Source organism: Diadema antillarum, unplaced genomic scaffold, assembly GCF_040938485.1.
Source record: "Diadema antillarum isolate AM-2024a unplaced genomic scaffold, OU_Dant_1.0 seq00001826_RagTag, whole genome shotgun sequence".
In the NCBI taxonomy this organism is placed as follows: Eukaryota; Metazoa; Echinodermata; class Echinoidea; order Diadematoida; family Diadematidae; genus Diadema; species Diadema antillarum.
Window position 1 is genome coordinate 120,881 of NW_027272500.1, and position 12,198 is coordinate 133,078.

Genomic DNA, 12,198 nt, shown 5'->3' on the forward strand with positions numbered 1-12,198 from the left:
GTAACTAAATTGTTAGATTAACTTAAGGCTTTGCGTAGCGTAACAAAAAAGACAAAAAAAAAAAACCCACTCCATTGAAGGTTTAAAATAATGTAAAATGTCTACTCAACAGCTGTGGTTTTCATACACATAATGCACCACAACAGGTAGAATAACAATGGAGGTGGGAAGAGACCTCTTCCACCTCAACGGTATCACGGTGGAAAGTGGATGAAAATGAGGTGAAACAGAACAGATTCTCACCCTAAGATTTCACATACAGACTTACCATCGTTCCTTGGACAGTATGTCTCTGTAGTGATCGTCCTACCGATGTCGTTGATGCCGGTGCAGGAGATTTCAACGCATTCACTCGGAATGGACGCAAGGGTCAAGGAAGGGGAGCTTGAAGCTGACTCGATGACGTCATCAACTGCAATCTCGTATGTCTCAATCGGTGGAAATGGCTGGTCACGTGGGTTGACGAAACACGTGATCTTGATGCCATCAATCTCCTGCCCGTTCTCATGGTCAGCGATCTGGATCACGATGATATCGTCCGCCGGAGCATCTGTCAGTTGACAAGCGTTAAAAGCCGACGGATATGTGACAAAAATTAACCAGCAATAGACTTCTGATTAGAGAGTATTACTTTTTTGTATATGTATATATACGTATATATATATATATATATATATATATATATGAAATATGAGGAAGGAAGGAGCTAGCTTTAACATTATTATTCCTCACACTGTTCCTCCTCTTCGGAAAAAGTGCAAGAGTTGAAAAAATGGTCTCCGCCGGGAATCGAACCGGGGTCTTTGGCATGGAACGCCAACGCCTTAAACCTCTCGGCCAAGGAGACGTCATAGCGGTTCAGGCAAACCCAAGTTCGATTACCCGACGAAACATAAACCTGTAATGGTAAGTATGCAATTTACATTACTTTATCTATCATACTCATTAAAATGATAACACTTGTAACAATAAAGAACATATTTCGACTTATCCGGATCTTTTTTTTTCCACACGTCGCTTCCGGTCTTCTTGTTTACCCTAATACAATCGTATGGAAGCAGCCTCCTTTTAAGTGTCATTCTACCTGACGACATGGCGATATACTTTATCTTGTCAAATCAACTGAACGTTGTAATCTATGTCGCTATGTCGACATCTATTTTAATATGAAGAAGTCGAATTGGGAAAATTATGTATGTCCCTATGTCGACACACGACTTTTAGGGAAGTCAACTTTGGAGATGAAATTATTATGTGTCGCCAAGTCGACATACACTTTTTAGGATTCGACCTGGCGAGATAATCTATGTCACCATGGCGACTTTGATATCTTGGTTGTTGATAAGTCGACATGGTAAGTAACATATCTTGATATGTCGACATGATGTAAAATAACATTAAATATATAATATAAAATAAAAGAGAATGGCGCTTAAAAAGCTTCCGTAAAGACGAGAGGAAACCATTGTTACAAAAGGAATGGGACAAAATGTAAAGAAAACGTTGAATCACTATATTTTCCCACTGCTCACCCCTCGGGCAGTGCCTTTCCCACGTGGAGGTGACACCGACACCGTTCGATGCGGAACACGTGACGTTTAAACACCTGTTTGGGCGTGGCCTGAAGATGGCCGAAGATGAGCTCGTGTTGGACAGGATGGTCCCATCAATTCCAATTGCATATGAATTAAGGTACGGGTACGGCTGGTTGTTTCTGTCTGCGCGGCAAATGATTAGCAGATTCATCGTACGATCTGAAGCTTGGAAATCCAAAGTCTCGATAGACAAAATGTTCGCTGCTGGAGGGTTGCTGCTGGTTGTCTCTGAAAGGTAAAGAAGGCAGGTGCAGTGTTAAGTGTAGTGATATTAGTGTCGTCATTGCAGAAATCTTGCTTTAAAGGGACAGTACAGTATTGGTGAAGATGAAAATTGGGCTTTTAACTTTTTGCGAGATACCAAGAAAACATTTATGATAAAGTACAGAGCATACCATTTTAAGAGGGAGTCAAAGTTTATTTGATGAAAATCTGGTTTGGAATGACTGAAACATCCAAAAACAAAGTAAAACAAAGTGATCGTAATAAAGTGTGGGTCCCACACTTTATTAGAATCGCTCTTTTTTTGGATATCTCAGCCATTTCAAAACCAATTTTCATCAAATAAACGTTGAATTCCTCATAGAATTACATGTTATTTCATATTTTATAAGAGGTTTCTCATTATTTCACCAAAAAATGTTACAAATCCGAAATTAGGTCTCAACCAAAACTGTACGATCCTTTTAAACGTGACACATGCAATAAGAGGGATATTTGTTAAGCAGCATGAGACAGCATAAGAAAAAAAAAATCTTTTTTCCAATGAACGAATTCTTGAGCATTTCTTGAAGCATTAGACAATCCAAGAATGGATGAATGGATACAAAATTACGCCAAAAAAAAAGAAGAAAAACAGAACAGAAGCCATATTCATGCTATTCACAAAGAAATTCCAGTTTATGTAGTCCTGTCAATGCATATCTGACCAACAAAAGAGGTCGTCCCTGATGACTACTGTACTGTGTTACGCGTACCCGAACGCGAGAAAACAGACAGACACACACACTCACAGAAACACCCCCATAAGTATACTATTTTCATCTTCCTCTTGCTTCCGACGACGTGACATCCACAGCCATGTCAGGATCGTGACAGAATACAGAAACTGAAATTAAACAAAGCTTCGTGTGTCCTGGAATGAAAAGATCCAATCCAGCTGAATTCAGATAATTTAGATAATTATATTTGTCCCCGATGACAATAAACAGAGTTTCATTATTAACCTTTTCTGTCCTTTTAGAGTAGCTATTGGCACAGAAAATGCTGTAGCATAATACTAGTACACACCGCCAAAAGTCCCCGGCACGTAAAGGATGACTGAGGAAGACTAGTGATGTGGTAATACATCTTTTTATTTTGTTTATCCGAGAAGATGCACTATGAAATCACTCGTCTTCCTCCATTGGAAACCAAATCAAATATGAAAAGAAAAGAAAAGAAGATAGAGATGAAAATATCAGGAAATCGTAATTATGGCCAGCACTCTGAAATCTACACAGATCTACCAAAACTAAAACAGACTTTGCGACGAATTGAAATTCATAACGTGGAGTTATAAATTCATCTATTGCACGTTTAAAGACTGACCCGTTTGAAAGCTTTTTTTTTTTTTATCTCTCTCTCTTAAGATGAAATCTTGCTGATTTTTTTATATCCTTTCATTCTGGATGTGAAAAGATTTAGTGCATCACAAGATCTATGATTGTACATATTCACTTACCACAGCTCCTCACACAATGAGTCCGGGGTGCAGTGGTCGTCCTGCCGATCTCGTTGATACCGGTGCACGAGATTTCTACGCATCCACTCGAGGGAGGGTCTAGAGTCACGGTGGGGGAGCTTGAAGATGACCGGATGACGTCATCGATTGCAATCTCGTATGTCCCGATTGGTGGATATGGTTGGTCACTGGGGTTGACGAGACACTTGATCCTGAGGCCATTCGTTTCTTGTCCGTCCTCGTCATCAACGATCTCGATCGAGATGATATTGTCTGCTGGAGCGTCTGTCACGTGGCCAGGTTTAAAGCAGATTGATATTCAAATAAACTAAGATTAAAGTCTATTTCAGGGTATGGTGCCTTTACATTTGCGTGACCTTGTATTACAAACCTCACACTGTCCCTCGGGACTGTGAACTCAATAAGTGTACCAACCTTTACATTGATGTGACAATCTTTTCATACTAATTTTATGGAGTTTTAGATCACAATTGTGTATTTGGATGTATGTGTGTGTGTGTGTGTGTGTGTGTGTGTGTGTGTGAGAATGAGAGAGAGAGAGAGGGGGAAAGAGAGCACAATAGATGGTGAGGCAGTGCGTCTAAAAGACGTTGAAGGGACTATGCAATGCAGATGCATATTGACTGTTGACTCACAATACAATGCATTTTTGTTTTTGGTTGTTTGTTTGTTTGTTTTTGCTATGATGTTCCTTCAGATTACTTGGATACGCCCACACAAAATTTCCAGACCAACATTCTGCCAGTGATATTTCTCTTGCGTGTCTCCATGTTACTACTGTGATTAACAAATGACGCTTCAGGGAAACATGCAAGTTCTTCTCTACACTAGGATGTATTTTGTTAATCATGTATTACACGGCATTATTATGAAATAAATTATGTATTGTATTTCAATTTTTTTTTTTTTTTGCCATATAAGTGACCAGGATATTATGTATCTATATAAGTCAACATGCATTTGCACTGTACGTCCCTTAAAATTCAATACGACTTTAATCTTTCTGGGAGTTTAATTGTATAATACTTATTCTCGCTGATCAGGAATATCAAATGTTAACGAGTTATAAACTGTTTTAAAGCTTGACATGATGTTCTTTTCTGTACACGTTTATGTTGCCGAAGTATGATACGGGATATATTCCGAAACGCACGAATTCCTAGAAATTCGATGATAAGACAATGAAATAGGGTTTTTCAGATATGAAAATTTGTGTCGTCATCCCAAATGTTCCTTAATCCGAAAATGGAAAAAAAAGGTGCGTGCTTACGAACCTTTGATATTATGAACCTTATTCGCTTTTCGAATTAACATACCCTTGAAATGACGATTCTTTTTCATTTTCTGAATAATGAAATTTATTCGTTTTACTGTCTAACGAACCTCCGAATTAACAAACCTTCGGAATAACGAACTGTAAACCGACGTATGTTACCCTGTTGAAGTCGGAGACATAAAAAGGGTAGACAGCTGGATGTTTTAAAATTCCCTCCTGTTTGAATTTCGAGGAATTTGAATTTGAATTTGAATTTGAATTTGAATAGGAAATGTTTTTCCTTGTTGTTCTTGTATGAAGGATCTGGCGTTGCTGCTTTGCATCGACATATTATAAGGTGTCTTTCATTATGAGGCACATTTCATTTTATATCCAATAAATACATTCAATTTATACACCATTTTGTTGTTCCTACTGTGCGCATGAGCAGAAAAAAAGGTAATTTGCCGTAACAAGCATGTCGGTTTTTAAATACACTGAGAAAAGCATAGAAAAAGTAAATGATTATTCATGTAATCCTTGTAAATAGTGATTGTCAACACATCCCCTGACAGCAAGAAAGAGTACATTAAAGTATTGCATTTAGCAATGATAATAGAAAAAAGTGAGTTAATGTATTCAGTGAAAATCAATTTATGGATTCTTCCCGAATTCTTGATTTTTGGGCCTTTCCAGTCACCCGGTCAACGCAAGCTTATTCTTTCTTTGAATATGAATGTCATAAATTGTTACATTTGCAAGCCTACGCAACATACTACATTGATAGCGAGTGAATGTCCAGGCCATCTGAGAGGGAAAAAAAGAAAGGTCATTTCCAAAGTGTGCACACGAGCTATTAACTACGAAATGGCTTATTCTTGTTTCATTGCGTGTGTTTATCGTTTTTTGAACTTAACATTTTTAGATAATAATAACTATGGATGCGTTCATGATTTGAGATCAATCAGTCTTTCGTTGTAACAGATCGAATATGTACTGTATTGATTATTTATTTTTGTATTCATAAAAATGTTTCATAATGGGAGATTTTAATATAGATTTATTAAAACAAAATAACATGACACAACTTTTGGGGGAAATACTTTTATCTGCTTCTTTCTTACCTTTGATATCTAAGACCACACGTATAGTTAATGAATCCGCCTCCCTTATTGATAATATCTTCTTTTTTTGTAATATTCTGCCTCCTCCCGATTCTTTTATATTACTTTCAGATATTACAGATCATTTCCCCATCTCGACTAGTTTCTTTTTAAATGATACTTACTATTGATAATAAATCTAGTTGTTTTAATATTAAGACGAAGAATTACACATGAAAATATAGCAAGTCTAGGTGCTAGTTTAGACACGACAGACTGGTCTTGTATTTTTGACACAAGTGATGTTAATTTGTCTATTGGATATTTTATGCATATTTTTATTTAAGTCTTTGACATCCATATTCCAAAACGTGGAGAAAAACCATCTAACTACAGAAAAAAAATACCCAGGCTCCCATGGACCTCTAAATCGCTCTTGCGTTCAATAAATAGAAAGAACAATTCATATTACAAATTTAAAATGAAACCAACTGAGCAAACAAACCTAAAATATACTAGTTATAAAATTATTTTGACGAAAACTATACGTATTGAAAAGAAACAAAATATTATACCAAGCAGTTACACTTTGACAGGCATGATATGCAACATACATGGAAAGTTTTAAAGCAAGCAGTGAATATATCAAATAATAAGTCTAATATTACTGAAATTAGATTTGATGATGAAATTTTTGAAGATTCTCATCAAATGTATAACATTTTGAATAAGCATTTTTCGTCAATTGGGGAAAATCTTGCAAGCAGCATTCCTCTTTCAACAGAACACTTTTCTGAATTTCTAGGTCCACCAAATTCCAGCTCAATGTTTCTTAGTCCAACACATAATCGGGAGATAATCAATATTGTTTCTGATTTTAGCTCCAAAAAAGTGCTGGACACGATGACATCAGTAATTTTTGTTGAAGGGGGGTAATATCTTCAATTGCGGATCCTTTAGCTCACATATGTAATGTATCGCTTTTTCCCTGAAAGTATGAAAATAGCAAAAGTCATCCCTTTGCTTAAAAAGGTGACAAATTAGATGCTAATAATTACCGACCAATTTCTTTGTGATGTACATTGTCCAAAATTCTTGAAACATTGTTTACAAAAGGACTATTACTTTTTTGAAATTCAATAATATACTCTCAAATTCTCAGTTCGGATTTAGGGAAAAACATAGCACTGCTCATGCATTGTTGACTTTTGTAGAAAAAGTGGCACATGCTATCGACAACTCTTTACGTCTCGTAGGTTTGTTCCTGGACTTCTCCAAAGCCTTCGATACCATTAATCATGATATTTTACTTAATAAATCACACCATTACGGAGTGCGTGGGAAGGCCTTGAAGTGGTTCAGGAGCTACCTCATGAACAGGAAGCAATATGTTTCTTTAAATGGTTGTAACTCACAAATGTTAAATGACAAATGTGGGGTCCCACAGGGGAGTTTATTAGGTCCGCTTCTGTTTATTGTTTATATAAATGGCTTTTGTAGATCATCAGATGTTCTTTCTTTCATTCTCTTTGCCGATGACTCAATTTTTTTTTCGTATAATAATCCTCTTACCCTTGTAAATACAATAGATTCTGAATAAGAAAATGTTGTTCAATGGAAAAAACCAAAAAAAATTATCTCTAAATCTTCAAAAAACAAAATATATGCTTTTTAGCAACTCCATAGAGGCACTATCTGTTGATATTGTTTTTGATGGTACTCCACTGGAAAATGTTTCCTATATTAAATTTCTGGGAATGACAGTTGATAATAAGCTTTCATGGAAATTTCATATTGATAGTAAATATGTAAAATTATTTCATGAAATATTGGTATAATTAACAGGATCAAATTGTGTCTTCCTTTGTCGTCCCTGCTTACATTATATTCATCCCTCATATTGCCTTATCTAAGTAATAATATTCTTGTGTTGGACATACATATCAAACACTCTTAGATAAATCACTCCTGTTCCAAAAGAAGTCACTCCGTATAATATGTCACACTGCATTTTTGTCTCATACTGACCCGTTATTTTTTTAAAACAAAATATTTAAAATCAAAGTTTTGTAATCGTTCAATTTAGGACAACTCATGTATAATTATAATAAGAATAATGTTCCAAACATATTTGAAACAATTTTTCTGAGAAATCAATCCGTTCAAAGTTATCCAACAAGGCGATTGAATGAATTCTATATGCCATTTTTTAGAACTTTGCTGGCTCAGAACACCTTCATCTACGAAGGGCCAAAGTATTGGGACTATAGGACTATAGGATATAGTATCAGCAAAAAACTTTGAATTCTTTTAAGAACAAATTAAAATCATTTCTATTAAAATCTTATGATATACAACCGAATTAGGTTCGTTTTTAGTGTCTCAATCAAGTCCTCTTTTTTTACAAGCATTAAGCAATTATACAGAATTCTTGTTTTTTATTAGAGAAAAATAATCTGTTTAACATAACTCCTCCTCAGATATTACTTTTATTGTACCGTATAACAGTGTGTCTATTCTCTTTTTTTTTTTTTTTTGTATGTCCGGTCTTCTGCATTCACACTGGTATATTATGTACCCCATCCTTCGCAATATCAATCCAGGGGGCGTCTTATCATTACACTTACATCATGAAATCCAGTCTGCTTGTGTCCACGATGGCGCGTGTTGTAGTTTCATTTTCCCCTGTTTTTCTTCTTTTTTCTTTGTTTTCTTTTTTTCCCTTCCTAAGTTGATTTCATGTCAGTAAACATTGGTTTCTTTGATTTTGTTTCATATAATGTTTGTAGTTTCATTAAGTCATTATTTGTTCTCTTATGTATTTTCCGAGGGTCCCATACCCTACAAGCTTTGCTTTTTAGTGGAACCATCCATTTCATTCCAATCATTGTATTATGCATATATACTTACCTTAGAAAATGAATTTATGATGTTACTCGTGATCACATGTACGTTTTGGACATTGTTACAAATATGTTCTGTTAATGCATTGTATGTAACTTTCCCTGTGGTTCCAAACGAAAATAAAGTTAAAGTTGAAGTTGAATTATTTATTGATGCTGCAAATCACGATTTATATCATCTAACTGATCTATACAACTATATAAATGTATACAATACACAGCATTACCAATGATGTGGTATAATAATTATGATACATGAATATTATGTTATACTACCTCACTGACTTCTTGACAGATTGCTGTGCTTTTAACTGCACACGTAAAGTTTTAGTTTTTTCGTTTGATCTGTTTTTTTTTCTTTCTGCAATCAACAATGTACATGTACATACCTAATATTAATTATCATGTACAGAGATTTATAATTTTTTATAGAGTCACTAGTTTGAAGACATCATTTTGTTCATTTATGTTCCGAACGTCAGCAACCACTCTCCTATGAAGTGTTCACTCTTTTTATTATCCATTTCCAGCGTTCAGTCAGGCAATGCGTGATTACCATCAATATTACAAGATGTGTTGGAAGCCGTTAAGAAAAGGAATGTCAAAAGGATATGAAAGTGATACTTTAATGTCAATATATGAGCAGCCATTGAAGGTGAAAACCCAGCACATCCTTACAATATTTCACGACTAGAAATGACAGCCGGTTCCCCCCCCCCCCCCACACACACTTTTTTTCGTATTTCAATCGGAGAAATATTCAGAGTTGTACCTAAGAATATTGGAGTTGTCTACTTCAATACTACATATACATTGACTTTAAAAAGACAAGCTGCAAAAGAGGGAAGCATACATATACAAGGAGCATGTATAATAATGATATTTTTGGCACAGCCTGTTCTTCAAGATAGATCATGTTACTTACGTTGGACTTGTAACGTTCTAGACTGCTGACTGCTAAGAAGGTTGCACTGAAGGACGCCCCCATGGTCTGCTACCGTCGGAGTTAATGTCAGCTCGCTACGAACGTTGTACGTATCTACGATGGCGGTCCCTTAAAACAGAGAAAGGAACCAAGATAATATTGACGGTGTGCTATGTCAATTACCTTGATCATGGCCATTCATAGATACGAAAACACAATAAAATGAAGAAAAAGATGAAGGTAACATAATGTAGCCTTGTCCAATTCAGATTCTGGGTAAGACACTAAAGTTTAAGCCCACGTCCATTGCCGGCTCAAAATGTGCAGGCATACTTAGTCTAGCCCAGGAGCAGTGTGCGATACGAAAATCAGAAACAGTTGCACCCCTCGATTACTATTTTGGCATTCCCGTCCCTCGTGGAGCTATGTCTCACTGCATTAACACAGTACTTTGTTGATGCTTACTGAAAGTTTCAAATATCAAGGTATACTTGTTCACTTCTTTTCCGTTCATCCAGAGACCTGAAATTTCCTGTTCTTGTATGTTAATTTAATTATTCTCTGCTGAGGTGTCTATAGTTTAGACAACGGAAGGAAGTGAATTATGCACTGAAGCTGTAGATTGTTTTTAATTATTTCTGAATGTGTTACAGGTGCAGATATTATAGGACACGATACGGGATGATTTGATATGGCACATACATACTGAGTTTGGGAAAAATCTAGACTGAAGACTATCTAAAGGTGACGAGTGATATACATTTCATATATCATGAATTGCTCCAACAACATTGCAATATATATATATATATATATATATATATATATATACATATTACACTAAATCAAATTATATAATTGTTTATCCCGTCGTCGATGAAGAAGCAATAAATGCTTGCAAGTAATCACTGAAGTGAGGGCTGTATGTCCCCTCTAAAAGAATAGGCAACGAGGCCAACGGGCTTTGCATCAAGAGAGCACAACCCCCGAGTGCTGCGAAGGCACTCGAACAAGAAATCTCACGATAAATATTACACGCTCTGTAATACCCACTCAGCTACAAACAGCTATCATGAATACACTCGAGAACATGCTGAGAATGAATATAAGCGTGAAATGAAGATTATCATTGCCATTGTCCCAAAGAAATTTTGAAAACATACACACCGACACACACACCAACACACACATACTCTCTAAAAAAAATCGAGAGAAAATTTTCACTCTTGAAGGAGTGAATTTAGAGTGAAATTGGAGTGAATTTCGAGTGAAAATGTTCATTTTCACTAGTTTTAGAGTGACGTCAGAGATCACTCCAAAATCTTTGAGTGATCCCTGAGGTCACACCAAAATAAGCGAAAATTAACATTTTCACTCGAAATTCACTCCAATTTCACTCTAAATTCACTCTTTTTTGTATTCACTCCTTCAAGAGTAAATACTTTCACTCGATTTTTTTTGAGAGTACTGACACAAACACGCGCGCGCGCAAAAACACACACACACACACAGACAAAACCTCCCCAACCCTCCATGATATGACGCTTAAAAATGATAATCGTAGTGGAAAAAAAATACTTGTCCTACATTATTTGAGTACTGACACAAACATCCATCTTTTTTTTCTTTAGTCATAATTAAGACATCTAAGTCGAGCCATTTTACCACATTGTAGACGCTTATGTAGTCTATAAATCTATCCCATGTATGAATCAATGAATTCATAGATACACTAGTGCATAATCATATGAAGTCTTTGCATGATTTTGTTGACCTCCTCACTTCATCAATTGGTCTTATTACGTAGGTAAAACATAATGCCAATACAATTCTGGCCTTGATAAAACGGGGGAGGCCTCCCTTCCTACTAGCTTGCTGAAGAAAATCACAAAATTAATGCACAAGGGGAAAACGTCAAATACGTATGCATTCAGTAACACTAGCCATTTAATCAGTAGGGCCTATAGTGAACTGTGCATTATAGCGTTATAATTACTAGTATATATTCTTGAATTAATAAATCAAACTTACGGTCTCCTTCACACCTCACTCCGGCGTCTTCACTATGTCCACAGTTATGGCATTCCCAATACGCACGTGGGCATTGTAGCAGAGAGTTTTCTGTTCCAGCACAGTCAAGCCCGTCAAGCCAGATTGGTCCAGATCCCTGCCCAAAGTGCGCTGACCCATAATGAGCTGAGGACGATGAGTAGCCAAGATCTCTGCACACCACGTGCGCGTTGTTCAAATCCCAGCAATCGTCACACACCGTGCCCCAACGCCCGTTACACCTTATCTCAACTCGGCCCTCCCTTTCACTTGATCCACCTACCAGCCTCACTGGAAGAACATGGTGAGAAAAACATATCGCAGACTAGCCATATTCACACAACACACAATATTTCATGCAAACAACCACAGAGAAGATAAATGAACACATTCATGTATATATGAATAGTTTGTTTGCAAAAACCGATAAGTCCATAGTTGCCAAATGGAGATATTTGCGATTAAAGGTCAAGAAAAATAAAGAGAATAATAAGAAAAAATTTGCTTCTTTTGACCATAAGTTTAAAAATGTACCTTTATATGTAGTGACCGATATATCATTTAAAAGGTATTATTTTGTACTTTATGACAGAGACCATACTTCAAAATATTCAAAAATGGACT

At 36.1% G+C, this 12,198-nt stretch overlaps 1 long non-coding RNA gene across 1 annotated transcript; it reads right to left on the minus strand.

The window, feature by feature from the left end:
• Positions 1-3,489: 3,489 nt before the first annotated feature.
• LOC139712600 (uncharacterized) lies at positions 3,490-11,813 on the minus strand. The gene is made up of 3 exons (XR_011709574.1): positions 11,557-11,813; positions 9,526-9,654; positions 3,490-3,603 (listed from the first exon to the last, which is right to left on the minus strand). It is a non-coding gene; the product is annotated as an uncharacterized lncRNA (long non-coding RNA).
• Between the last annotated feature and the right edge of the window lie 385 nt (positions 11,814-12,198).